This window comes from Tachypleus tridentatus, chromosome 8 (assembly GCF_004210375.1).
Source record: "Tachypleus tridentatus isolate NWPU-2018 chromosome 8, ASM421037v1, whole genome shotgun sequence".
Lineage (NCBI taxonomy): Eukaryota > Metazoa > Arthropoda > Merostomata > Xiphosura > Limulidae > Tachypleus > Tachypleus tridentatus.
Genome location: NC_134832.1, coordinates 144,712,385 through 144,740,327, shown reverse-complemented (window position 1 = coordinate 144,740,327; position 27,943 = coordinate 144,712,385). Strand labels below are relative to the sequence as shown.

The 27,943-nt window shown below is 35.7% G+C and overlaps 1 long non-coding RNA gene across 1 annotated transcript in view; it reads left to right on the top strand.

Moving 5' to 3' along the window:
- Nucleotides 1–27,694, top strand: part of LOC143223685 (uncharacterized) — a 41,090-nt gene extending 13,396 nt beyond the window's left edge. The window contains exons 2-3 of the long non-coding RNA XR_013013044.1: nt 15,754–15,940; nt 26,558–27,694. This is a non-coding gene — a long non-coding RNA (uncharacterized LOC143223685). The remainder of the gene's footprint in view (nt 1–15,753; nt 15,941–26,557) is intronic.
- The last annotated feature ends 249 nt before the right edge of the window (nt 27,695–27,943 follow it).

Genomic DNA, 27,943 nt, shown 5'->3' with positions numbered 1-27,943 from the left:
TAGAGTGACACTGGGGAATTATTCCTCAGAAATCTAATTAGGTGAGGAAGAGAGTGGAAGGAGAGTGGAAAAACCCTCAGAAAGCATCTGGGTAATCCAATAGTTTGCAGCAAAGAAACTACAAATTGAGAAAGCTAAGATTCTACCACACCAGGGTGTAGAAGCTAAAGAAAATAATTGTCTCAGGGGGAATGCAGAAGATGATAAACATTTGTGGCTCCCCTTAATCCAAAAAGTCAGAAAAATCAAAATGAGAAGAGATAATTAAGGATGAGTTACATTAGCACAAGATTTCAAAGAATAAAAAATGCAAAAAGAAAGAGTGAAACACATAAAAACCTTCAATAGGTGTGATAAAAAAAACTAATGAAACTCATCAAAAATTGAAGGAAGTAAACATCCTTGACAAAGTACTTCTGAGTGATAAAAAATTAAGTTAAACTGGATAAAAGAGAAGAAGAAAACTGATAACGAAGTAGAAAACAAGTATGTGCAAGATTCCTGGTAAAGTTGATAATGGGATCATCACACAAAAATGGTGAAAGATAGAGTTAGTAAAGAAGATGGATAGTGAGGGAGAGAAAAAGAAACTCATGCAATAAAGTGTCCTGAGATTCAGCAAGAGATAACTGAAGAAATAGCAAACAAAAGATATATCTGTGTAATCCAAGTAGTGAAAGACAAAGGTGAGTTAACTGATCCTTGTTGGAAAGAGAAAACTAAAAGTTGGTACTCATGAAATGATAGGACAGGCTCAGCTGAAGTAACAATAGCAAGAGGTTGGAAACCCTGAATCTGAGAAAAGAATGGAGCCAAACACCTGCTGCACTGTGATGATAACAGAGTTCCTCCAGTTATCATTGTGATATTTGATGACTGCTGCTCAGAAATGGCAGAACCTTGAGATATGTCAGAAACGTGGAAACATTAATTCGTAATCTAGTTGATACTACCCCCCACCAAAAAAAAACAACAACAAAAACCAACAACTTTATTTTAGTGATAAATATTTTCTTGGTATGTTTATGGTGCATAGGTCACTGGCTTAATATCAACAACTATACAGTCATATGAAAAAGTTAGGACACCCTATGAAACCCTGTGTATTTTTGTAACACTTTTGGATATATAGATATTTAATCTCAATTTCAACAATACTGAGAGATTACAGGAATATAACTAAACAATTAAAACTGAAGAAAAGACTTTTCAAGATCTTCTGTAAATGTAATTCTACAAAAATGCATATTCTAACTGAGGAAAAAGTTAGGACACCCTTACATTTATTCCCACTTAAAATGGCTCAATTCACACACAGGTGTATCACACCAGGTGCACATGATTAGAAGATTGTTACTCAGCATTTTGAATGAGGCTTGCCCTATTTAAACCTCAGACATTTAGTTTGGTGTGCTCCTGACTGCTGAAGTGAGAGTGAGCATCATGGTGAGAAAGATCCCAAAAGATTTTGAAATCAGCCATTCCACTGTCCGGAAAATAGTCAACAAGTGGAGGGCTTTCAAAACAACTGCCAACGTGCCCATGTCTGGTCCTCCAAGTTCACCCTGAGAGCAGACCACAAGAGGCTAAAAGAGGTCTCCAAACACCATAACATGTCATCACAGGACCTACAGTAGGCTCTGGCTACTGTTTATGAGAAAGTGCATGCCTCTACAATCAGAAAGAGACTGCACAAGTTTAACTTGCATGGGAGGTGTGCAACGAGGAAACCTTTGTTCTCTAAGAGAAACATCAAGGCCAGACTGAAGTTTGCCAGAGAGAATGTAGACAAAGACCAGGACTTCTGGAATAATATTCTTTGGACAGATGAGTCCAAAATTGAATTATTTGGACAGCAGAACAGAGGACATGTTTGGCATAAACCAAATACAGCATTCCAGGAAAAGAACCTCATACCAACTGTGAAGCATGGAGGTGGAAGTGCCATGGTTTGGGGTTGCTTTGCTGCAGCAGGACCTGGACAGCTCACAATCATAGAATCCACCATGAATTCTACTATGTATCAGAGGGTGTTTGAGGATCATGTGAGACTATCTGTATGAAAAATAAAGCTGAAGTGGAACTGGACCCTGCAACACGACAATGACCCAAAACATACCAGTAAATCCACCAAGGACTAGCTGAAAACTAAGAAATGGAGAGTCCTGGAATGGCCAAGTCAAAGCCCAGGTCTTAATCCTAATGAGATGCTATGGGGTGACTTGAAACGGGCTGTACATGCAAGAAACCCCTCAAACATATCGCAGCTGACAGACTTCTGCATTGAGGAGTGGGGCAAACTTTCTTCATTTTTGTCGAATTACATTTACAGAAGATCTTGAAAAGTCTTTTCTTCAGTTTTGATTGTTTAGTTATATTCCTATAATCTCTCAGTATTGTTCAAATTGAGATTAAATATCTGTATATCCAAAAATGTTACAAAAATGCACAGGCTTTCATAGGGTGTCCTAACTTTTCCACATAACTCTAAGTACTTTAACATATACACTGGGTTAAGACAATGGCTACTGGTATTGTCAAAGTAAACTTAGCAAAGACTATGAAACACATATACCATAATTAGAAATATAATTAAAAGAAAGAATCATTTTGAAGAAATTTTATATCAAAGCTCAAATTGAAATATTTAAAATTTAGTATCTTTCTTATTCATGATCAATAAAATTTAAGAAAGGAAGACTACACTGTGAAAGTTCAAAGTAATAAGCACAAAAATGCTGTTAATTCTTAAAAGAAATATGACTCAATAAAACTACACCATGAAAAACATTCTTTGTTCAATGCTAGTGCACAGAAAGATTACTGTCCATGAAAGATGTGTAGTCCTCCTATTGGTGGATGGTTATAATTTTATGATGGTTACAGCATAATCTGATTTAATATTATTAATATGTACAGAGGTGGGAATTTCATTCAATGCAAGCTTCACAGCAGTGATAAGAGATAACAGCTCTTTGTCAGGCAGAGAAGCAAGGTAACATCTCTTAAACAACAATTATGTGTAGCATAACCAAACCCTGATCCAATTACTGACTTGAATCTACACCTAAATTCTTAAAATAAGCATTTACTGTTAGTTAAGGTTTCATCTTTTACCAACTTTATATCCATCAGAAAAGGGTTCACCTTTTGTTTTTATTACTTACTTGGTTACATGAGAGCTTCACCTTTATATTCTTATCAGTTTGAAGTTACACTACAAAGAAGAAGGTACAAAATTAGACCTTGCATTTTTCAGAAAGGTTACAATGAACTAAACAAATACTCATGTTAAAATTCACATTATCTTGACAACTTTCCAGTTTTCTTAGCTTCATTTTCTTTATGGAAAAGCTGTTACAAGTTTTCCTTACCTGTAAAAGTAATTTATAAAAGGTAATCTTGGTTTTCATGTATATTCAGCATGTATGTGATTAATAGAAAGGAGGGTTGTACCAATTAAAAGATGTGCCTTGAACACATACTAAAAGTGACACTATTAGAGTTATTAGCTACATTTTGAAAGTAGCATTGACTTATAAAATTTAATGAACTAATAAATCAGCATTAAAGTAACAAATTTAATAAGTGAAATATGTTGAACGCTGGAAAAATATATAAAATACTTTTTCTTCTGTAGCAATGTACTTTGTACAAGAGAACAAATGTATTATACTTAAGCTATGTAAAGTAAAAGTAAATGAGTTAGCTATGCCTTGTGTGGTTTACTTATTTTTATGAAATAAAGACATCATTTGTTTCATGCAAGTACAGTTATGTCATTAACTGGAACCTCAAACTGAGTTTCCAAAAACACACCTGTAACTTTTTAAGAAAGGAGACTTTGTATGTGCTTTGATTATGTCATTAGAATAACATTACCAATTGTAATGATCATTACCAAGTGCAACCACATATCTAAGTGATTGTAGGTAGAGATCTCAGATGAACAGCTGTGAATAATAGGTTCTTTAAGAGCATAAAATGTATATCATTACTTGCTACATGTGTGGGTGTTTCTTGAGATGTAGAATCCCCCAAGTAAAAATTACCTCTTAGTCCCTGTTGGTGCCAGTTCTACTGTATAAGCAAGCTTAATAAAGATTAAAGGGGGTGTATATTTTGGCATGGCTTCAAGGGTTAGCGAGTATGCATGATGAATGAGAACCACCAATGTTAGCATTGCTACCCATAAAAGTTGGTGCTAAGCTTGCAGGTTCTCTGAGAATCAGAGCATTACAACCTTAAACCTTTTCATACATGAAGATAGCATTGTGGCATGTTCACAGGCAGTAAGTGTTTTGTTACATAGAACAAAGTAAGAATTAACTTTTGAAAACACGAATGGTTAAAAATTAAGAAAGCATATACAGATTTATGAAAAAATTGATTTCACCTAGCTGTATCTTATCCTAATGAATATGATAAATGTGTTTGTATATCTCTCTCTCTCTCTTCATGTTAGCTCACTGTAAACATTCCTGAGAGTTTTTTGAACTTATAAGCCATGACTCACTAATTATGAATTATTTGTTTATAACCAAGTGAGACAGTAGTCTTATACCCACCTCACATACATGCCACATGGCAATTCTGTACTTTATGTTCAAACTGTTTCTGAATCCAGATTATGAATGAAGCACTAGGCATCCACAATAGGCATGTTACTGAAATGCTACTCAGAGAATAAAATGAAATTTGGTAGCTCAGGAAGTGTAAATAAAATATTTTTCTGTGCATTAAGGCTTCCAGTTTTTGTCCTAACTAAAGCTGGCCAGTAAGGTACGGAGAGTTTTAACATCTGCACAAAATAAAATCAAAATAGGAAAGAGAGACTTATTTACATGTGCAATGTTTACATTACATCAAAGTGTTCAATTAGGCACTGGATCAACATGCTATTGCCAAAATCCTGTAGTTAACAGGATAATAAAGTACTGACTTAAAGATTTGTAATTCTTCTAACATCTCGTGTTTCTAAGCATCTGATTATTATTTATATAAGCTTAAAAATAAGAGGCCTAGTGAGAATTATGAAAGTCTTATTGGCTACTTAGATGATGTGTTAATTAAACATGTTCTGACCCCACTGGCTACCAATTTACAGTACCATAACAAGTAGATCCAACATGTTGAATCAGTATGTTATGACCATGTGCATAGTAGCCAACAGAGTCATAGTGTGTTGTTTCAAACCACAAACAAACATAGATAATGCATTCAGTAAATACATTATGGCCCTGTTGGTTACCATCTCAAGATTCATAAAAATGTTAATACAATACAAGTGAAAAACTGGGATACATAGTGAGAAAATACATTATGACCCTAATAATGTGCCTCACAAGTGGAGTTTTGAATGTAAATTGTGTGTTAACTATAGTGCTTTCTATGTTTGGAATCCTGGCTTGCAAGTAAATGTTTTCATTAATCATGACCCTCTGCAACAATTTTGTTACATTGGAGTATGGATAGCTTGTTCTGAAATGTATATGCAAAAACGGCTCGTTTGGGCTGAGAAAACACTTTTACATAGAAGAGCGAACAACGTTTCGACCTTCTTCAGTCATCGTCAGGTTCACAAAGAAAGAGGTAACTGACCGGAAGCTGACCACATGTTTGAAAGGGGTTGTGTAACTGTGTGTCGAAATGTAGAGGGCGGTATTAGATGTTTGAATATATAATTTTATTTATTTTATTTTATTAATATAGGTATAAAGGCGTTCCTTTATATTGGTTTATTTTGGGTTTAAGTTGTTGTATAAGTAAGGCTTCTTTAATTTTGCGTTTGTTTATGTTTGTTTCTTTATTTAGTATTTGAGTGTTTTCTATGGTTATGTTGTGTTTATTTGACTTGCAGTGTTCGAAAACGTGTGAAGGTGACTTTTTATGTTCTTTGAATCTGGTTTCCATTTTTCTACTTGTTTCTCCAATATAGAAGTCGTGGCAGTTATCACATTGTATTTTATAAATAACGTTGGTGTGGTGTTTGTCAGTGTAGTTTTTACATAGAAAACACTTTTCCAAAGAATGTCACATGGTACCAAATTGTGATAATTTGTACAGATGAATAAGACTGGATGGATGAAGGTTTGACCAAAGACTGGTTGTGTAGCATGTGATGCAGAGGCTTCTTGCAGGAGCATCCTATGATGATACTCCATGCTCTCAGGTGTCAAAGAATGATATACATCAAAGATATGCTGAAGAATAATCATACAGATCTTGTTACTATTCTTGGAAACACAACAGGTCACATATTGGCCTTATAAATGCCATGGATGGTTTAGAAGACAACATTCTCTGGCATGAAGCTGTTGCTGATGTAGATTATGATGATGACATTAACAGTGTTTATGAGATAGTAGAGAAGTTGCATCAACTACCTGAAGACCATGATTATAATAAGAATTTGGAAATTTCTCCAAAAGTGATTTGTAGTTTTAAATGTCACAGATAGTGCAGTGAGAACAAGTTTTGTATTCCAAACATTTTGAAGTGTACATGTAAATAACTCTTAAAAGTAAGAAGACTTCTTTATCATTTTGTTTTCAAAAATCATGATTAAAGACACTTAAAATAATTGACAATGGGAGACAATTCTTATTTTTATCTTAGAAACAGAGAGAATTAATAAGAGATATCATTGATGTACAACATTTGTAGTAAGTATGCATTATTGTTCACAATTATGTTGGAAAAGATGGTTCCAAAACATACATACCTCTGCTGACAATACAACCATTTCTCGATCTCCAGGGTTTCAACTCTTTGCCTATCTAAGTACTAAACATCTTTGCTCCAGTCTTTTATACCACACTTGAACACCTTTCTGAAATTCTAATTTACAAAATTCTCCAACTTCAATGTGCCTTCTATCTAGACACTGTAAATTAGCACCTCATTCAGATAATAAATCACTTATCCTCGACAAAGCATTCAGCATAGATTTCTATAAACATGAGTGTTGTGATTATTTACGTTGCGATGTTGCATGTGGTTGACAATTCTAGCTGTATCTTTGTTTACATTTATAAATTAGTTTAACAAAAAACAAACTTGCTAACATGCTTGAATTCCTGAGTTAATGTTTCTACTACAGAGGCCAACCAAACCTTTTCTCTTCCACCTCTGCTCTCTGATGTTCATTAACAGCCAATAGAAGGGTAAGTCGAAGCTGTCTATGATATGATTCATTGAGATATGAAGAGATATACAGACTAATGTTGTCTCTCCAAGGAGTTGTGAAGCAGCTCTTGCAAACAACTTGGAACAAGCTAGAGAAAAATTAAACTCACTTTTTCCAACTGCTTCTTTTATTAGATTTGCCTCAACAAAGGATCATTTTGATCAACCACCTATTTTTCAGTTAGTCATTCAGGTCTGAAAGGTTTAGATTGGAATCTCCAATTGCATTTGACACTACTTTTTCCTTGTTGCAGAAGGGACAGAAAATGACTACTTGGTTTTTTCTCCTTTTCCTGAGATTGCTATTAATGCTGGGAGGTTTATCACTCAAGTAACTGACAGAAAGCTATGCCTTGTCCCCCATGTTTATTGGAACAGCATGCATTGGCTTATCACTGAAAGGAGGAGGTATATTTAGATTCTCAATGGAAGTACACTCTTTCATACCTTTGGGGGGTCTAGATTGGAACCTGTGATAACCTTAAACAGATCACTCTTTTCTTGGATTTGTCCTACTCTCATGACCATCCTAAGAAATTTATCTTCAATCCAGCTTTTGTCTGAAGCCTATCAACATTTCTCTCAACAACTTAAAAAGAGTTGGGGATTTTGCTGATCTCCACCTCAGTTAGATTGTCTTCTTCAGTTCTTTCTTTGGTTTTTTTATTGGTTTAGGAAGAGTTGCTTTGTAAGAAGTATTCATTTACCATTTTCTGCTCTCAGGGAGTTACAGAAGCTTCCTTTATCCATCCCATATTGTATATCATAGATCCAGAAACATTGGAATCACATATCAATAGAGCCTGTTTACATTCTTCTTTATCACTGTTGGCTTTTTGACTCTTTTCAGCATCTGGTGCTAAGTTGGGGGTGTCAGTCTGTAGTGTTTCCCAACCTCCTGCTCCAATTCATAGGTCTGTTGGATCCCATAACAGAATCTGTTTGTATTTTTGAGGAACTTTGACTTGGGCAGGCCACTGAGAGCAGCATCTGTGACTATCCCCTGAGTGAAGGAACAGTGGGAGCACAATTACATAACTTTCTGGACATCTGGAGTTCTTTCACCATGGATCCATGGATATTTCATTTTCTGGTTTCTGGGTTGGTCATTCATTTTAGATTCTCTGCACAGTCTCTTGCCTTTTCATCTCCAAAAGATTCATGGAAAATGTAGCTTCTTTCCTAGACCATGAAAAGAGTTGTTAGTCAAAAGGGCAGTAGAATTGGCTGATCTCATTCTTATGGGATTTTATTTCCATTTATTTCTTGTACCCAAGAAGACAGGATATTGGCTCAACCAAGCTTCATATCTTCCTTATTTATAAAGGAATCTTTCCTCAAGCTATGATAGCACTTCATGCCAGGGCTTTGGATGACCAAGTTCAATGTTACTGGTGATTATCTCCATAGCAAAATCTTCATGGAGGTTTCTCAGATTTGTGTAGAATGATCAAGTGCTGTAGTCCAGATCTTTACGTTTTGGTCTTGTATCAGCAACTTATGTCTTCTACAGAGTTGTTCAAGCTTTTTCGCATCATGTGCATTCTTTGGCTCTGTTCATACATATAATCATGTGTGATTAGATTCTCCTTTCAGAAGCCACAAAAGTGGGCTTCCTTATCAGAAGTCCATTCTATTACCATGCAATATCTCATCCATTTGGGTGTATTTCTCAATACTCACCTAAATCACACCCAACCAGCCCCTATCAGGTTTCAAGCCATGGAAAGAGCTATCAGGCTTTTACTTATGCCTCTTTCTCCTACTGTATGGATCCTTCTCTTTCTCTTTTGGGAGTGTAGGCAGCCTTTAAGCCTCTAATTCCTTTGGGCAAGCACATATGAGATCCCTTCAGTGGTCACTGTGTCATCAGTAGATCATGCATTCCTGTCCTGTGGATCATTCTGTTTCACTACTAAGGAACAACACTGTTGATAGCAAATGATAGTTGGATCAGAACACTACTATTGGAGTACCTGTTCTACCACCTCCATCTGATGCATCTCTTTAGGGATGGGGAACTTGTCTGCAAGACCAGAAGTTCCAGGTTATTTGAACAAAATATGAGTCTACCTTCTATCTCAACATTCTCAAACTTCTTGCAGTACATTAGGAGATGGTTCAATATCTGTATCTCAAGACAGCTGGTATAAGTATTAACATTTTTGTTAAAATAAAGTAGAGAACAATGTTTCAACCTTCTTAGATCATCTTTAGGTTAACAAAGATAACCTAAGAAGACCAAAATGTTGTTCTCTATTTTATTTTAATAAAATTTTAATACCCATACCAGCTGTCGTGAGATACATTTTTACTTCAAGTGGGTTTCTTATAATCACAAATTGTGAGCAAAGTTAAAGGGGACCCTGCCCGTCAATGCCAATCTTCACTCAGAATAAACTGGGGTCAATTTGCTTTTAAAAATTTAGAGAACTTGGTTCACCTATTGCACAGTTTCCAGAACAGTGTTCCTCAGTACTTCCCGATGCATATTACACCCCCAGACTCTACTAGTGGAGCTCAGGAGTCCTTACCATCTCCAATTTCCTGTTGCTGGGGTGATGGACAGATTCTTTTGCTCCAGAGTGTTCCTCCTCTCTTTGAAGAAGAGGGCAAAGTTGGGGTCCTCCTACTCTGGTTGATGGATGTTTTTCCTAGATGTCAGTTGGAGTTGCACCAGCCTTTGCAAGAGCCTACTTGAAATTCTGGTTCAGATTTGACACTATGCTATCTGTTTGAGGGATGCATGGCCCTTCTCTTTGATCAATTTCAATTTTGTATATTGTTTATTGGATGTCTACTGTCTCCTCATAATTCCATAAGCTGTGAGGTTGATTGCAGCTTCCATGTCCTCTCCATGATTTCAGGGGCATATGGAATACTCCTTTCCAACTTCATTGGAGAGTAAGGATGAATGTTCATAATTCCAGACTGGATTAGTTCTGTTCCTTTGGTTGTATACAGCATACATGATCCTGTCATTCTGAGCCTGAGATGTTACCTTTTGTACTTCTTCAAATGGAGCAGAAAGGTTGTCCACTTCTATGTTGCTTACTTTCTTGTCATGATTCCGGTGGTGTGGAATACATCACTCTACGGCTACAAGTTGGCTCCAGTGTATGTGTGTGTGTGTGTGTGTGTGTATATATATATATATATATACCACTGCTGTTCAATAGTCCTAGCCCCCTACATGAGATATAGGTACCACATGACCTTAATTCCAACCCTAAGTTGTGGAACTTTGGAGTTGGTCTATACTGACAATAAGTTTTATTGTGTTCCACTTTTGATATTGGAATTAAGTTCCATGTGAAGAACATACCTGTTCTGGATGTAGTTCAGTTCCCTCACTCTTGTACCATCTTTATCTTGGTACACCATGTTCTATACAGGTACCTCCTGTGTGGATCATACCTGCAGTGACCCATCCACCCTATCAATGTGGCATTCTAACTATACTGTAAGTGGAGGTGTAAGCATGTTTTGAAACTTTCCTAAACTGAAAATGTATTTCCAATAATATTTACCTCTGCTGACACTCTCCCACCCTACTACCCCACCTGGAGTCAGTTTATGTCTCAAAAAAAGTAATTACATTATCTGAGTGAGATGCTTATATACAGTAAGCACCTAGATAGAGGGGGCACTGAAGCTAGTGAAGAATTTTGCAAATTATAATTTGTCAGGGACATTCAAGTGGAATATAAAAGACTGAAGCAAGCATGTTCAATGCTTAAATTTCCAAAGAGTGGAAACCCTGTAGACTCTTCTGATTGTAGCATTAATACTACTGGTCTTGTGATCTACAGGAATAAACCTAGAATGGCTGTTTTTATCTCCTTATTGTAACATTAATATTCCTGGTCTTTTTATTTAAAGAAATAAACCCAGTATAGCTGTATTAATCTTGTTATTGCAACATCAAAATTAGTACCATTTTTGTCTTTGGAAGTAACCCTCTATAACTGTCTTTTTCTTCTTGTTGCAACAATAATATAAATAGGATTGTTATTTGCAGGAATAAACCTAATAAAGTTGTTTTACTTTTGTTACTGTAACATTAGTATTATTGTTTATAAGAATAAACCCATTACTGCTGTTAATTTCTATTAACTGTAAATTAATTTTAGTAGTACTGTTACCTCCAGAAATAAACTCAATACAACTGTTTTTCTCTTTTCATTGTAGCATTAATTTAATGGTTAACAGGTGTTTACCTGTAATTTACTCTATACAAATTAATTATTAAGAAATAAAATTCTTCAGCTGTATAAAATAGTTTTTGTCCTGATTTGAGCAGCTATCTTTAATGTTGTGGATATGTGATGATTTCTTCAATTTTATGTGTTTTTTTTCAATAGCAGTCTTAATTAATACCTTTTAATGACTATATTTTAGACTTAAAAAGTGAAAGTTAGAGAAGGAGTGAAAAGTTTAAACACACTAAGCCTATTGTAAACAGACATTCTTTGATGTTCCTCTGCTTGTTATGTTATCAGTGGCAGACTATCTATTTGATTTAAAATACCATTATCCTTAATAATTAACATAGAACTCATTAAAGGTGGCAATGGGTAACATAAAAAGTGTTACACATTTGTTATGAATTTGTATTTTAAACAAAAACGATGTTGGAAAGTGTTTTTGAGATAAAACACTGAAAATGTAATATTTTAGAATGTCAGGATAATGAAACATGAATATTGCTCATATTCTCAAATAAACCATTTGGAAGTTATTTATACTAATAGGATGTCATTATCCGTATAAATTAAAATGTAGTTTTTGTCAGCTATTTCCTTAATGTAAATTCCATGTTCCTTGTATTCCAGTTATACATGTTAATCAAATGGTGAAGTGACAAGCAATGGAAATGAAGTAACTGTTTTGTAGTTTTTACACATTTGTTTGTAACCTCACTGAAAAAAATGCTTTTCAAACTCATCACAAATTCTCAATTTTCAAGGTGATGAGTCACCTCCTCACACAATTTAGCTATCCTTTTCGTACATCTGCCAAAGAGATTTGCATTGCAATAGCCTTGAAGCAACTCCCACCTAATTTCACGTTTTAATATGAACTGTACTGGTGCACTGTGAGTAATCTTGCATAAAAGCCCTACACCAATAGGAGGATTACACAACCTTCACTCACAGCAACACCCTATGCACTTGTGATAACTTCACACTTTTCTTTAGCACTGAACAATACAGATGAATTTTTAATTTCTTCTCTGAGTTAAATTTTGTTTTATATTTCATTATTAATGAAACTTTGATTTTTGGTTTCTTTAGCTTTTGTTTTAAGCTTTAATTTTTATCATGGATTATATTTAATCATGTGAGTATCTCTGTTCACATACAATCCTTTTTTTCTACCATGGCTTTTCGAAGCTCATTAACTGTTGTTCCCTACCTCAACTGTTCTACCCTTAGCCTTCACATTCCAGTTTCCAGGCTTTCCTATTTTTACTTGTCTTCCTTCTTGTCTTCTTCACACCTCTTCCTGCCAGTGACTGTCAGACACATATGATCCATGAGTATCCATTTTGTTTCTTGTTTTGGTCTAATATTTTACTGATAACTGTTCTCTTATCTCCACCTTGGTCTTACCCTTCACTTTTCATCTCATTTCTTTTATTCCTTACTCAGACTCTGCAGTTGACCATGATCAAGATGTCAGACATCTTCCTTTACATCACTCTTGCCTCATCCTCCATATGTGTTATTCATTCTGGCCATTGTTTCCACATCATCCCATTCCTTGCACTTCCCTTTGCCTTCATGTCAGTCCCTTTTATATTCATTAATATTGTGTGAGCCTTCACTTGCTATATTTACAGCCTGAAAATGATATCCTTTTTTTGACTTGTTTGCTCTCCTCATACTTCCCTTCTTTCACAGTAGGATACTTGTATTGGAGGGGAGGAGATTTATTCTAAGATCCTCTGTTGTGTCTAATGCCAACTCAGTATGTGGTACTTTTGGGTATTTTCTTCATTTCTTGTTTCAGCTGAGTTCAGTTTCTCCTTTTTGCCTGCAAGCTATGTTGTATTAGGTAACCAGGTGTTGTGCTTCTCATATCTTTCCTGTGCTTGAAGCTCTTTCATATCTGGGGGCTCTGGCCTTCCTGGTACCCCTCTTTTCTTTGTGGCATGCACACGTGTGCCTCTTTTTGCAGATAGCCCTCATATAGCTTTTGCATGAAAATTAGAAACAAACAAATCCTTCCAGAGACTTTGAACACTCAGGGAGGGTAACTACTTCTCTTTTTTTCCACCTTTCTTCTGTCTCTCACCTTCTTCACAGTTCAGACCAGAACCAGAATTGATTTCTGTGTTCCATTTGGGCTGTTCAGAGTGCATGGTCATGGACTTCTCTCAATCTGTCTCTCTTCCTTTGTCCATCACTACTCTGAACTCCTAATTTCCTTTTGCCCTTACTTAATGAGTCTGTCAATTCCTTTGGTTGGTATGTTTGTCTTGGGTAGTGGATACATGCAGACTATTTCATACTTTTGTATTTGATTCACCACCTTTCTCATTCTCTTGCAAATATTCTTTGTTGGTCCTGGGATGAAATTGTGCTGGTGGACATGTGGATGACTCTCCACACATTCATTTCCTTTTCTATACCTTCTGGCTGTTTTATCTCCTGATGGTGTTTGCTTCCACCAGTTGCCATTCTTTACTCACCTCACAACCTTTGAGAATAGCAAATACTATTTCTCATTTAGAGAGAGCTCCATTTCATTTCATAAAATCTCATTATTTGACTCATGTTGCCTCTCAGGGTATATTTACTCAAAACCTTTATGAAACCAGAATGACAGAAAGTGCTCATACCATCTGTTCTGGCTCTATTTTTGCCCAGTGAGAGATGGGGTGATCTGTAAGACCATTTAAGGTATCCTCATAGTGTATGTATATAAATATGCACTCAAGTGTTTTATCCAGAACACTATTCCATGGACTATCATAGAAAAAGGCAGTACCAAGGAAGTGTTCTGCCCACTTCTCTGACTTGCAAATGCTGGCTTTCAAAGATAGGGTTTCATGGTCACACACTGCACTGATTTCTGTAAAATATCTTTCCAGCTGAAGGTGCAATGGTAATATGTGAATTTCCCCCTTGGTGAATGGATTACAAGAGGCCTTTACCACTTACCAGTTTGTAGCTACAAAGGTGGTGGACTATGAAGAATCCTCACTAGTACTATACACAGCAGTCTCAATACATTAAAAAAGGACAGTGCTGACACTGTCAATATAATGCAGTTCATCCCTCTTATACAGAATTTATGTCTTTTTTGCCCTCCTCCTGTAGCCTGAAACTATTCAGTAGAGTTGAAGTGAGCATTCACTGTACAACATCATTATATCACATTGATGTACCTTCCTCATGTAGCATGTATCTTTTCAGTAGAGTCAAGGTAAACACACTATATAATGCCATCCTCCAACAGCTGTAGTCTGAGCACACATATTGTATGAATCTGTACTACATAACTGATGTATCTTCCTGCTGTTGGAGTCTATCCTATAGAGTCTGTTGGTGAAGTTGAAGTAAGCACATAAGATATGTTTTCATTTTGCCTAGCCCTACAACACATAGCACTCATTTGCATCTTCCTCCTTTTCTTTGTGGGCATAGTATGACCTGGTTCATAAGAGGTGCAGTCTCCCATGGGTATGCCCCTATGGGTCTCTACTATGGAATGTCACACTTCATGTGCTTTTCTTTAAGCACTTTCTGAATGGAGTACATCTGGGTAAAATGTTGCACCAACACCTCCACCAGTTTAATGTGGGATTCTATCTAAACTATGTGCAAGAATGAGTTTTTGTCTCGGAAATTGACATTTTCCCCACCTCCCTATTTTTCAGCACAATTTTTTTTGTCTTGCATTGATAAAGAATGACATTATCACCAGTGCAAATATATATGGGAAGTTACTGAACATGGAGATTGTGTCACCTTCCTATTAATAGAGGGCTTTTGTCACTTGATGACATCATCATGCACCAGCACAGTTCACTTTAAAAGATGTGAAATTATGTTGGAGCAGCATCAAGGTTGAGCCATGTAGATCTCTTGAGCAGACACATGAGGAAGATAGTTGAACTCTGTGTGGAGGTGAGTATCTATTGGAAATAAATTTTCAGGAAAGGAAAATATTAACTTCAAAAACTGTACTTACTTCTATGCAAAAAAAGGGATCGATTCTCACAGTGGGCCAGTAAAAAGAAAGAAGTTACAAAGATGAGGTTCTTTCTGCAGTCATAGCATCAAAAAGGAAAAACTGGTATAGTGTGTCACTTAGTAGAATAGAGTAGCCTAGTGGAGTATTTCTTTGTGTGCAAAAATCAATATGTCAGTGATGGGATCTAATAATAGTTTCTTGTGCAAAGCTGTATCTACTGGGAATACAATTAAAATGTCAATTGTTTATCATCATGTTTTAAGTTTAACAAGGTTATAATTTTGTTGATATTTATCTACTTTAGTAATTCCAGTAATTTTTATTTTCATTGATCTTTTAAATGTGTCCTGTGGATTTCAGAACAATTTTCTCAGAGTGGAAACAGAGCAGCCTGCTGATGTACCACGTGATGAAGCTATTTCCAAGTACAGTGATAGTGACAACCATAATCTGGATAGTTCAGAATATGGTGTTAAAAATGTGAATGAAGGAACTGGATTTTAAGATGGATTATAACAAACTGGTTCTGGATTAAAAAGTGCATTGGGTAAGTACAAACATAACTCCTAAAAAATCTATATTAACTGATGCTGTTTTAAAAAATGATTAAATCATGATGCTTTTTTAAAATTTATTGAACTTGATTAAGTGAATTGGGTGTATAAATCCATGTTTGGTGTATTTGTTGATACTGCTGTTTCAGTAGTATGATGTAGAAACTGTGTACTATATACTGAGGAAAAATTACTCCTGATTTGTTGAATTACATTGTTTTAAAAACAATGCAAATAGCAAAGACTACTGAAATACACATATGAATAAACATTTTGAGAAGTGTGCTGTAAATTTACTAGAAATAGTAAAAAAAAAACTGCAAGAATTATACAATTACAGTACAGACCTAACAAGAAAATAGAATATCCACTGTAGTAATAATTTTACAGTTGAAGTGAATACTTTACATGAAATAGTGTATTGCCCCTTTTATAAGGGATTATCGAAACACAGGAAGTAAAGATAATCAAGTGTGGTAACATTTTAATGAAATATGCAATTAATTTATTGCTCATAAATTCAAATATCAAAACATTACAAGTATTTTGGAAAATAATTATGGCATGTGGAATTTTATTTTTCATTCATCATCAATGCTATCTTTATCTCCAGTTTCTTCTTCACTTAAGCTACTTTATGTGTTTCTTGAGGTTTGGACTGCCACAAAATATCACCATCAGAACCATCAACAGCATTTGAAGTACATAATTTCTTGAATCCACAACCTATGGATATCAAGTCCCATGTATAAAGCACTAAGCTACACAACAAGCTGACTGGTGGTTTTCTTATCTTACCTATGGAAGTAAGAATGTGGTCACTATTTAGAAACTAATCTGAGTGTTTCTTTCTTAATCTATCGTTAAAAGGCTTATTGACAATGACATGTAAGACTTGCATTTGGGAGATTATGTCTCCAGGGATGACAACCAAATCTGTGTTTAATTTGTTTATTTCTTTTTTGACATTTTCAGTTAGGTGTCCCCAAAATGCACAAAGTACAAGCATCAATGTCATTCTGAGCAGCATTCCTCCAAACAAGTTTAAAACAATCCAAAACAAATCTTTCCTCCATCTGATCCTTTTCTTGTACTTGCACTATCACTCCAGAAGAAAATTTATTCAAAATGACATATGGAGGAGGTTTTTTAGCATCTGTAAACATAACTGTAACTCTGTGTTTCTACTTTCAGGTTCTTTTTACCAATAGGTTTCCTCCATTACTGAGAACAGTAACATTTGCAGAGATGTCAAAGAACACAAGTGTTTGATCTGCATTAGTTCTGCAACAGAGTGGATGGTTAAGCTTCTTCTTTAAGCCTACAACACTACACTGAAGTGAAATCAGTTTTTCATTGTAATCTTGAGGTTGCTTTTGTGCCAAACTTTTACATCAGCTCAGAGCTAGCCCATAATGTTTCATCATCCTGTTACACCATCCCAAACTTGCTTTAAATTCTCTTTCTAATACGTTTAAATTTTTGCAGATTCTTTGCCTTTATAAACTGGATAACTTCTCTTGTTATTGGAAATCCTTTGTTATACATTCCTTTAACATACTGAACGACATATCTGTCAAGTTCTTCAAAGCCTACAAAACAACTTTCTTGTAACATATGCATTAACATTACCGTAACAGGTCACTGGTCAAAGACCACTTATTCTCATTTATCGACTTGCATGCAAAATTTTATTGACCTACTATTTTATAATTTATATCGGTAAGTTTAGTATCAAATTACAGATTATAATTCAAATTTTAATTTCTCAACTACAAATAAACATTAAAAGGATACATCAAAATATCAATTTTTGTGTGTCATATAGTATGATAAACAGGGGCATAGATCCTGGGGGGATGGGTGGGTACATACCCCTTCATTTTAGGTGGGGGCCTATGGTGCATATAATCACCCCCTTACATTTCGGTCTATTGAATTGTTTTATTGCATCACAGACCTACAAATTGTGTTTGTTCTTGTGTTTTCCTGTTCTTATCAATCGAAGTGCATAATTAGGCCTAGATGTAGGCCTTTTCAGTAACCGAAATTAACATCTTTAATATAGGCTTGCTTCTATGCTTTTCGATCTAAGCGATAGTTCGTAAGTATCAGTCAGTATGCTTACGTATACATGCAAGGTTTGCAAGCACTATCACAGAATCTACCTACGTCTTGTACGTAGTGTAAGATTAAGTAAAGTTTTCATCACAACAAATTGAACAGAGCATGAAATTCGGAGATATTACTCCCAAGCGTAAACTCCTGTAACCTATATCTGGCAGGCCATTTGTAGCTTGTAGCTGCATCAATCTTATGTGTATATTGTGCGGTTTTCCTATGCCATATGTTCTTATGCATGTCTAGCAGGTTTTATTGTCGAACGTCTTACTCTCCTTAGCCGCCGAAGTCGCTGACCATAGTGTACGTTTAATGTACAGTGAATGACAGGTTCGGGCCGCTCGGATCTAGACGTGCCCTACATCTCCCCCTCTGCTCCCTTTAGTGAGGTTCCCAACCTTTTGGCACTTGCGACATGAAAATGTAATTGATAAAATAAAATAAATGTTATCCCAAGCTACTTCTAACAAGGCTACGCGACCCCCTGCCAAGGCTTCGCAACCCCTTGGGGGGTCGCGACCCACCGGTTGGAAACCCCAAGTTTAGTCTGAGCCTCGATTTTACAACAGGGCTCATTAGACCTATGTTTGTGGCCCTCATTAATCCATGAAATTTCAGATTATCACCGCCCTCTAATAAAGTGCTGGTGCTTTATGGTAAAAGAACTATATGTTCTCTTATCATAGATAGTAAAAATATTTTCTTTTCTTGTATAATTAGAACACAAAAGGAGCGATTTCAACGGCCTGAAGCCTCTACTCGAATTGTATTGCTAGTTTTTGTTCAGGTGTTTTTATTTAATAGACGTGCTTATAGACATTATATCACAACGTGTTTGCCTTTTGATGAGCTTTAACAGGAATATAATATATTTGTGATTGTTTAAGTATTTTTCGAGAAACTTGTACAATTACAACCATTCTGTTCTATCTTCGTACGTTGTACGTTAGAGTTTTTCAATAAAGACTGTATTTTAGCCTGTTGAGTCATCTAGGAAACATATTCCAATTATGGCAGGCAAGCGTCTGAAACGTTCCGATATTAGACAGTTCTGCAAGCCAGTTACTAGTACTACAAGTGACAATACAGATGCAGATAATCCAACAAACTCAAGCAAAGGAATAAAAACTTGCCATACAGAAGAAATACTGTGCTCATCAGAGGACGAGTCTGAAAATGCTTGTGCAACTATTGCACATCATGAACCACCAGATAGTTGTGAAACAAGTTTGTGCAGTAATGAAAAATCTGACACTTCACAGATACAGTGTTGAAAGCCATATCATCCAGACGCACAACTAATACCATGACAAAGAGCGAAATCTCAACTTCCAGAGCAAGTGGTTTGATAAGTTCCCATGACTGCACTTCGACAATCAGACTCAAAAAGTCATATGCTTTCATTGTGCCAAGGCGAAAAATAGAGGCCTTTTTACAGGGAAATTGGAGAGGCCAGTGGAGTATACCTTCATATCCACCGGTTTTTGCAATTGGAAAAAGGCAAAACAGAAATTCAACGAACACCAATCCTCCTCTCAGCACAGATTCCATATATCTCCAGAAGATTCACTTGATGTAACTCCAGTGACTGTCCAGCTACATGATGGAAAAAAGAAGTAGCAGGAAGAATGCAAAAGAAGTCTAGCCAAAATATTCAGAAGTTTACGTTTCTTACTGCGTCAAGGTTTAGCATTACGTGGACATACTGATACGGAAGGGAACTTCGTGCAGTTAATGAAGCTCCTGGAAGAGGTAGATCCTGAGTTGACAGCCCACGTTCAGAATGAAATAATAGAGATGTTCAGTCATCAAATACTGAGGAACATAGCACACGAAGTGCCGCAAAGTGAAATGGTTGATGACACTCAAGATGTTACAGGTGCCGAACTGGAAGCAATATGTGTACGATACGTAGATGAGAACCTTGACGTCCATGAGACATTTCTTGGTTTGTATGGTGTTTCCAATACAACTGGTGAAACAATATCCTCGACTGTACTTGATGTACTGACTAGACTCAATTTACTACTGTCAGGATTAAGAGCACAAATTTATGATGGAGCCGCTAACATGAGTGGTGCGTACAATGAATGCCAGGCAAAAATAAAAGAGAAGCAACTGTCAGCTTTGTTTTTTCACTGCAGAGAACATAATGCTAATTAAATGATGCAACATCCAGTTGAAGCTTGTGAATGTGTTCGAGATTCTCTCCAGTAGGTACATGAACTTGGTGTCTTGCTTCAGAGGTGAGGCAAATACAAGACAATCTTTGAAAATATTGTATTGTCAGGTCCAGTTAAATATATTCGCCCATTCTGTCCAACACGCTGGTTGTGCCGCCTATCTGCAATGACATGTGCTAATGATCACCACAGTGACATTGTTGATTCTTTGTCTGAAATAGCAAATGAAAAATCAGATATAGCAGTGAAAGCACGAGGTCTGCTGGAAAGACAGTTTTAGGATTGTTCATGGCCCAGGATCCATTAGCTGCATTAGAGGAACTAAACTGTGCATTCCAAGCAAAATCAGCGACAGTATCTGGCATGATTGAAGCATCTGCAATGACGGTTGAGAAATTGCCGATATTGAGAACAGAGGAAAATTACAAAATATTTGATGAAGCTGAGAAAAAGGTAACTTCCCTAGATCTGTTGCCTATTGAACTATCACGCATTCGCAGATCCACCAGAAGGATTACAGGTGATGGCTCAGCACACCATTCTGCAACAGCTAGAGATTACTACAGAAGCCAATATTTTGAATTTGTGGGCACAGTCACAAAACATCTGACTACTAGATTCAATGCAGACAAAAATGACTTGAGGCAATATCTGGCACTTGAAAACATGATCACATCTGGCAAGATTGACTACTCGGTTATAAACTTCTATCCAGAAATCTCTGCACAACAATTCGAGTTTCAGTTACCCATGTTCAAAGGAACAACAAAAGCAGTATTTCTGAAAGGTGCGAAGGATGCTTACTGTAAAATGCATGAAACAAACGAGCAGATGTTTAGTGAAGTGTTTCTTCTCATGAAAATTTGGCTTGTATGTCCTGTATCCAGCTGCGAATGTGGACGCAGCTTTTCTGCATTAAGACGGTTGAAGACGTGGTTAAGGTCAACTATGTCTCAGTGCCGCCTCAACCATGTGGCAGTTTGTGACACACACAAAGATGAGGTCGACAAGATAAATATAGAAGAACTTATGAAAGAATTCATAAACAGATCATCATAAAGGAGGTCTACGTTTGGGAACATGTAGACTAGACGACTAAATGAATCTTACTTCAATGAAAAGTATGAATAATTATGTGCTACATTGTATTGATGTGTAATTTTCAAGAGTTCGCAAAGACATTTTAATTATTTTTATCAAACAACATGAACAGTTTTTCAGTAGATATAAACTTATGAAGGGTAATTACTAATTTTATTTATATTTGAAAGCGTAATTCATGCAATGAAAGTTATTAGTAACCTTGTCAAGTATAATGGCCATCTTTTATACTGTGCAGTGTGCAGGAATAAATTCATGTAGCAGTTAATTTTTGACACATTTGTCTTTATTCTATTAACATTTTGAAAACTGTTCACAACACCTCACTTATACAAACCTACATGGAAACCTTGAAGTATCGTGGCAACAAGATTACTCTGTGACTTTTTTACAACTTTGAGGTTCACGTAATCAGAGGTTATCAATTTGCAAATTGAACAGTCCATATAAATGGTTGCAAAAATCATCCCCCTATCGGGTGTAAAAAATCTACGTCCCTGATGATAAACGAAGCATTGGTTCAAATAAAATGTTTGTGATGTCCAAATACAAAGTCTATAGTTTCTATCTGTAGTACCTCTTGATAGCTTCCATGACTCAGAATCATAATCCAAGAATACAGACAGAATTTCAAGACTCATGAAGATGCCTATTGTAATCTTTATGATACAGTCTTCAGATGACATGTCCTTAAACTTTGTGATTCAATTAGGTGTACATCCATGCCTTCCTTTTAATTTAGTGGCTTTACCATTACCTGCTTTGTTTCTGTGGATACAGTTAACTCATATATTTCCAAACCAATGAGTTCCTCATTTAAATACGATATATTTTTACCAAATTTTAAGGGGCAGATTTTCAAAAAACATAATTCATTTTATTATACTTAACAAGACATTATAGTAAGTTAAGGCCATTTTAAGAAGCATATGTGGCATCAGGAGCGGTAAACCATGCCATAAGATGGACTCAAACGGTCAGTTAACTTAAACTGTCACATGGACATCCAGATCTTGAGGTCATATAATATCTTGGCCACTGAATATGTATGATGCAGCACTCCAGGTGCTGTAAATTACACTCCACAAAGACGAACGTCACCAAGAATGGTTATGGCTAGTTCAAGAAGCTTTCAATGATCATCTCTAGGTCAGCTGACCTGAAGTTGTCTTGTATCAAACACAGTAACACTGCCCTTAACTTCCTCTATGGCTTCTGTTACTTCATGGTCAGTGGAAGTTTCATAACTGGACTAGTCCATGTATTCCTAAGATTACTGGAATCGATTAATAACTGTGGTACTAGACCAAAAAAAACTCCATATAGTCTTAATAAACATATGCTGTGAGAAGTTGTAATGTATTAAGGCAGCATGCAAAATGCGCAAGATTTCTGCTTAATTGTTGTTCGAACAGCACATATGCTCCATTTCTGTGACCAGTGTTGCCTGTACTTGTGTCAAAGCAAATTGCCTTTATGTTATCAATGAGTCCCCATTATTCCAAAAAATGTTTCACAGCAGAAACTTGAGTCCCTTCACTGCCAGAGTCAGTTTTGAAACATCTAGAATTTGGTATACTCTTGCTCCCGATAACCCACATCTTTTCTCCCTGGGAGATCATTAAGAAGCATGCTATCTCTAAAAGCGATACTGTTGGTTAGAACTGTTCTTTTAAATATTTGAAAAACTTTTCATGGAAGCGATGTTAGGATTTATGGATCAAAGAACTGTTGATGGTTGGTTCATGCATCTCAACAACTAATAGTTTCAGTGAAGATCTGCTATTCCTGCTTTGCATGCTATTTCCTGACCAAACTTTAACTACCTTGAACAACCCTTAAATATTATTTAATATGAATGAAATGTGGTGTGAATTACATATTTATATATATCAGAATAAAATGAGGTGGTGAGAGAGTTGTAAATCATAAATTAAAAAATAAGGTTTGGTTTGTGTTGAATTTCGCGCAAAGCTACACGAGGGCTATTTGCGCTAGCCGTATGGAACTTGGCAATGTAAGACTAGAGGGAAAGCGGTTAGCCATCACCACCCACCGCCAACTCTTGGGCTACTCTTTTAGCCACGAATAGTGGGATTGACTCTCACATTATAACGCCCCCACTGCTGAAAGGGCAAGCATGTTTGTTGTTACAGGGATTTGAACTAGTGACCCTCGGATTATGAGTCGAGTGCCTTAACCATCTGGCAATGCCGGGCCCAAAAATAAGGGCTATCCTATTATATATTGATCTTTTGAAGATAAATTCTATTAACTCTTTCAGCCCGGCATGACCAGGTGGGTTAAGGCGTTCGACTCGTAACCTAAGGGTCGGGGTTCAAATCCCCGACACACCGAACATGCTCACCCTTTCAACCGTGAGGGCGTTATAATGTGACGGTCAATCCTACTGTTCGTTGGTAAAAGAGTAGCCCAAGAGTTGGCGGTGGGGGGTGATGACTAGCTGCTTTCCCTCTAGTCTTACACTGCTAAATTAGGGATGGTTAGTGCAGATAGCTCTCGATTAGCTTTGCGCGAAATTCAAAACAAACAATCAAACTTTCGCCCCTGGAGGTTAAACTGCACGTTTGGAACTTTATTTTGAAAATGTTTATTAAACAACATTTTTACTACTTATGACAATAAGACTGGCATCAAAATGTAGTTTATAATTTAAATTTAAAATATATATGTTTTAATTTTTTTTATTTAAAAGTAAATGCAAAGAAAAAATTTGAGTATCGGTTTTGTGTGTCACATAACACGTCCAGTTGTCTTATGCTCAGTTTTTATGTTTTTACGCCCACTATACAAAATTTACAAGTATCTAATGAATTAGAAAGTCAAATTTGAGATACAGACAATCTATCTATAAAAATAAGAACCTTCCACCTATGATATCAATATATTTAGCAAATATACCAGAGTGATTCCGCCCTTCAAATCAATCATTTGAAAGTTCTTCACTTGTACCACCTACTATTAAGTCGCTCAAGTTTATTACCAGTATAAAGAAAATTTTCCCTTTACATAAAACTGGCAAATGATTATAAGTGAATAAAAGGCGAAAGAAAGAAGTTTGTCGAAATTGTAGATGTGTAAGTCGTTTCTCTAAATAGGATTAGATTTTTTCAACGCACACATATAATTCACTTAGAGACCCTACTAAATTACATGAATTTGAGGATATTAATAATGTAACTTGATGTTTTTTTATTTTTCAAAAATTAATGTTTGAAGCTTACAAAAATTATCTCTACACGTCACACCCGCAAGTCCAGAAAAGGCTTAATGATAGTACGTATTCACTCGCGCATAATCCGAGGGTCGCGGGTTCGAATCCCGGTCGCACCAAACATGCTCGCCTTCCCAGCCGTGAGGGCGTTATAATGTGACAGTCAGTCCCATAAAATTCGCGCATAATTTCGTAATATGAGTATATTTGTTTGTTTGCTTATTTTTTTAATTTCGCGCCAGCTACTCGAGGGCTATCTGCGCTAGTAATCTCTAATTTTGCGATGTAAGACTAAAGGGAAGGCAGCTAGTCATTACCACCCACCACCAACTCTTGGGCTACTCTTTTACCAACGAATAGTGGGATTGACTGTCACATTACAACGCCTCCACGGCTGAAAAGGCGAGCATGTTTGGTAATGACTAGAAGCCAATGTTTATCTCATTTCTTTCTGTTTTAAAGTGATAACTAAAATTTAAACATCTAGGAGTAAAGAGTAATATGTATATGCATATTTGTGTGCATATGTAACGTAGGGTAGCCGAAATGGCATACTTTTGCATATTGCATTTGTATTATTGTAATTGTCTAAACTGAGGTAAATCTAAAAACACATTCAGAACTTGACCCCGTTAAAACAAGAGGGTAATAAATTTTATAAGTACCCAAATAACACCTTCATACACATATGCTGCGAAATTCGACAGACATCAAATAGATGAGCCGTAGTAGTGAAACACCTGCGATATAAATGAATTGGCGAGACTGAGAATTACAATATTTATTGGACCAGTGCAACTTTAAACCATGTAATAAATGTTTTCACACATTCTAATTGCAATTTTATTACCCTTGGAAATTTCTTTTAAAAGTGTTGTAGGAAACATAAGCCGCTTAGTCCAATGTTGTGTTATCCGAGCAAGGATATGTATGAATGACACTTTTCTGTCTTGCACGTGCCTTCATGCTCTTTAGTATCGTATTACGGCGCGCTCTTCAAAAACGGGCTCAGACAGTCAGAGATTTTAGCTTTATCTACAGTCGAAAGTAAAATAAACACAGAAAATTTGTGAAATATATTTAACAGTTGAAAATCTCAGGGTAAGTACTTTTGAACCTCTTGATTAATAATGAAGGAAAAGAACACAGCTGCTCATTTTGTTTCTAATTTTACAATTTTTCTACAGGCTGAAGAAGCTAGTAATAAAAGTAATAATAGATAAAACATAAAGTTTTACTGAAAAAGTGATATTCATTTAAAAGGTTCTAGAGGTTACACAAATGAAATATGAGATTTTTGAGACAAAGAAACGTATTTCTAATCTCAAAATGAAAATCACTTTCCTCTCCTACTAGTTAAAAAGAATCGATAATTTCATGAACAAATCTTAATAAAAATATTTCATCCAAAAATCTTATTTTTTCGTGTGCAAAAGCCTTGTGATGTTTACTAAAAGTCTAACACGTTTTGTGAAGATACACTAAATATATTAAAAGTTATTAGTATGTAAACTATAACAAATACAAATGGTTACGAGTTAGGTCTGATGGGCCTAGGTAATGTCCGTGTACCAGTCAGTGGGTTAGAAAACAACGAATTAGAAATATTTCATGATAATCAATGACATGAATTAAGATATTATCATTTCATAAAATTAATCCAGAAAATTACAGATTGAAAATAATGATGGTTGTCATGATACTATAGTTTTCTACTAGAAACCTTCTTACTGAATGTGTAGCTATATCTTTATTTTATGCTTTTGGTGCTCTTTGTAATCTTAGAGGAAATTTTTCTGAACCGTCATACTGTGATTATAACATTTCATTTTGTTGATTTATTTTTTAAAAGTGTACAACATTTATCAATTCATTGTATTAGACCATTAAGAGTATATTTAGGGTTAAATCAAACGAAATTATGAGTTATTTATAATAATTATATTTGTTGTATTCTGTTTCATTTTCAGCTGTAAAGACCAGCATGAACAACTGTTATGGAAATCAGTTCACTGGTTATCATGTTTCAACACAAGAATATCCCTTCACAGAAATAAAAATTGAAAAATCTCAGAAACCAAACAGTAGTGGTGTGTTTGTAAAAATCAATTCAAACTGAGATAATCTTAAAGAATCTTGTCTTCCTTCTAGTGGTGACAAACCATACAGCTGTGAAATGTATGGAAAATAGTTTAGAAGACTTAGTAACTTAAAATTACATGAGAGGTTACACGTTGGAGAGCAACCATACAGCTTTATGGTGTGCGGTAGAGAATTTGCAACAAGAAGAAGCAATAAAAAACATCGAAAGTTACACACTTGGAAAAAAACATAGTATAGTGTGTGGCAAAACGTTTGGAAGGATTATTAACCTAAAATCACATGAAATGGTGCATGATACCAAGAGAATACACAATTGTTTTGTTTGTGGTGAAGAAATTGAAGGTAGTACTAACTTAAAGAAACATAAGAGGATACACACTGAGGAGGAAGAACACAGTTGTGTAGCGTGTGGAAAAGAATTTGGAACAAAGGGTAACCTAAAAGTACATTAGGTTATACATACTGGAGATAAACTATGCAGTTGTGTAACTTGTGGCAAAAAAGTAATTACATAAAAAAATAATTAAGTTACATTTATCTGCAGCATTATGATAAATATTTCATCTGAACTACAGAAATATACTTATTGATTTATTTGTAAAGTTGGACATAACTTTACCCTTTTAGTCAATTTGTGTGTCACTTGTATTAGAAAACAGTTTTTAAATATCGTTTGATCATTCTAGGTTAAGAGAAATTTCAATGTTGGATGTGAGGAACCAGTTTTCAGTATTATCTCTCCCATTTGAACCAAGGTTTTACTGCAAATAACCAGACACCGGCGAGGGGCATCACATTCCTGAGATGGTAAATGATCAGAGCTGGAAGGATTACTGTGACACCAATATATGGCCAGATTAAAGTCAAATTTTAGCGGTTTTGTTAAATATCTTTTCACATACGACTTATATTTAGACAAAATGAAACTCCTAATTGTAGGTTAAAAAGATATTTTTTGTTCATTTATTCTCAAAAGTAGAGTTGTTTGTTTGTTCTGAAATAAAGCATAAAGCTACAACATGGTCAATCTGTGCTCTGCTCTCATGGGTACCTAAACCCGGTTTACCATTGCACCAATGGGGGGAGCTTTCAAAAGTAAATAATCCCAATTTACCATCATGGAAGATATTTCTCAATATGACACCTTATGTAAGGAAGGATATAGACAACAGTATACCTCAATGGCTCTTGACGTGGCATCGACAGGCTATGGCCCCATTTATGTGGAAATGAAAATTACCGATTTTCATCTA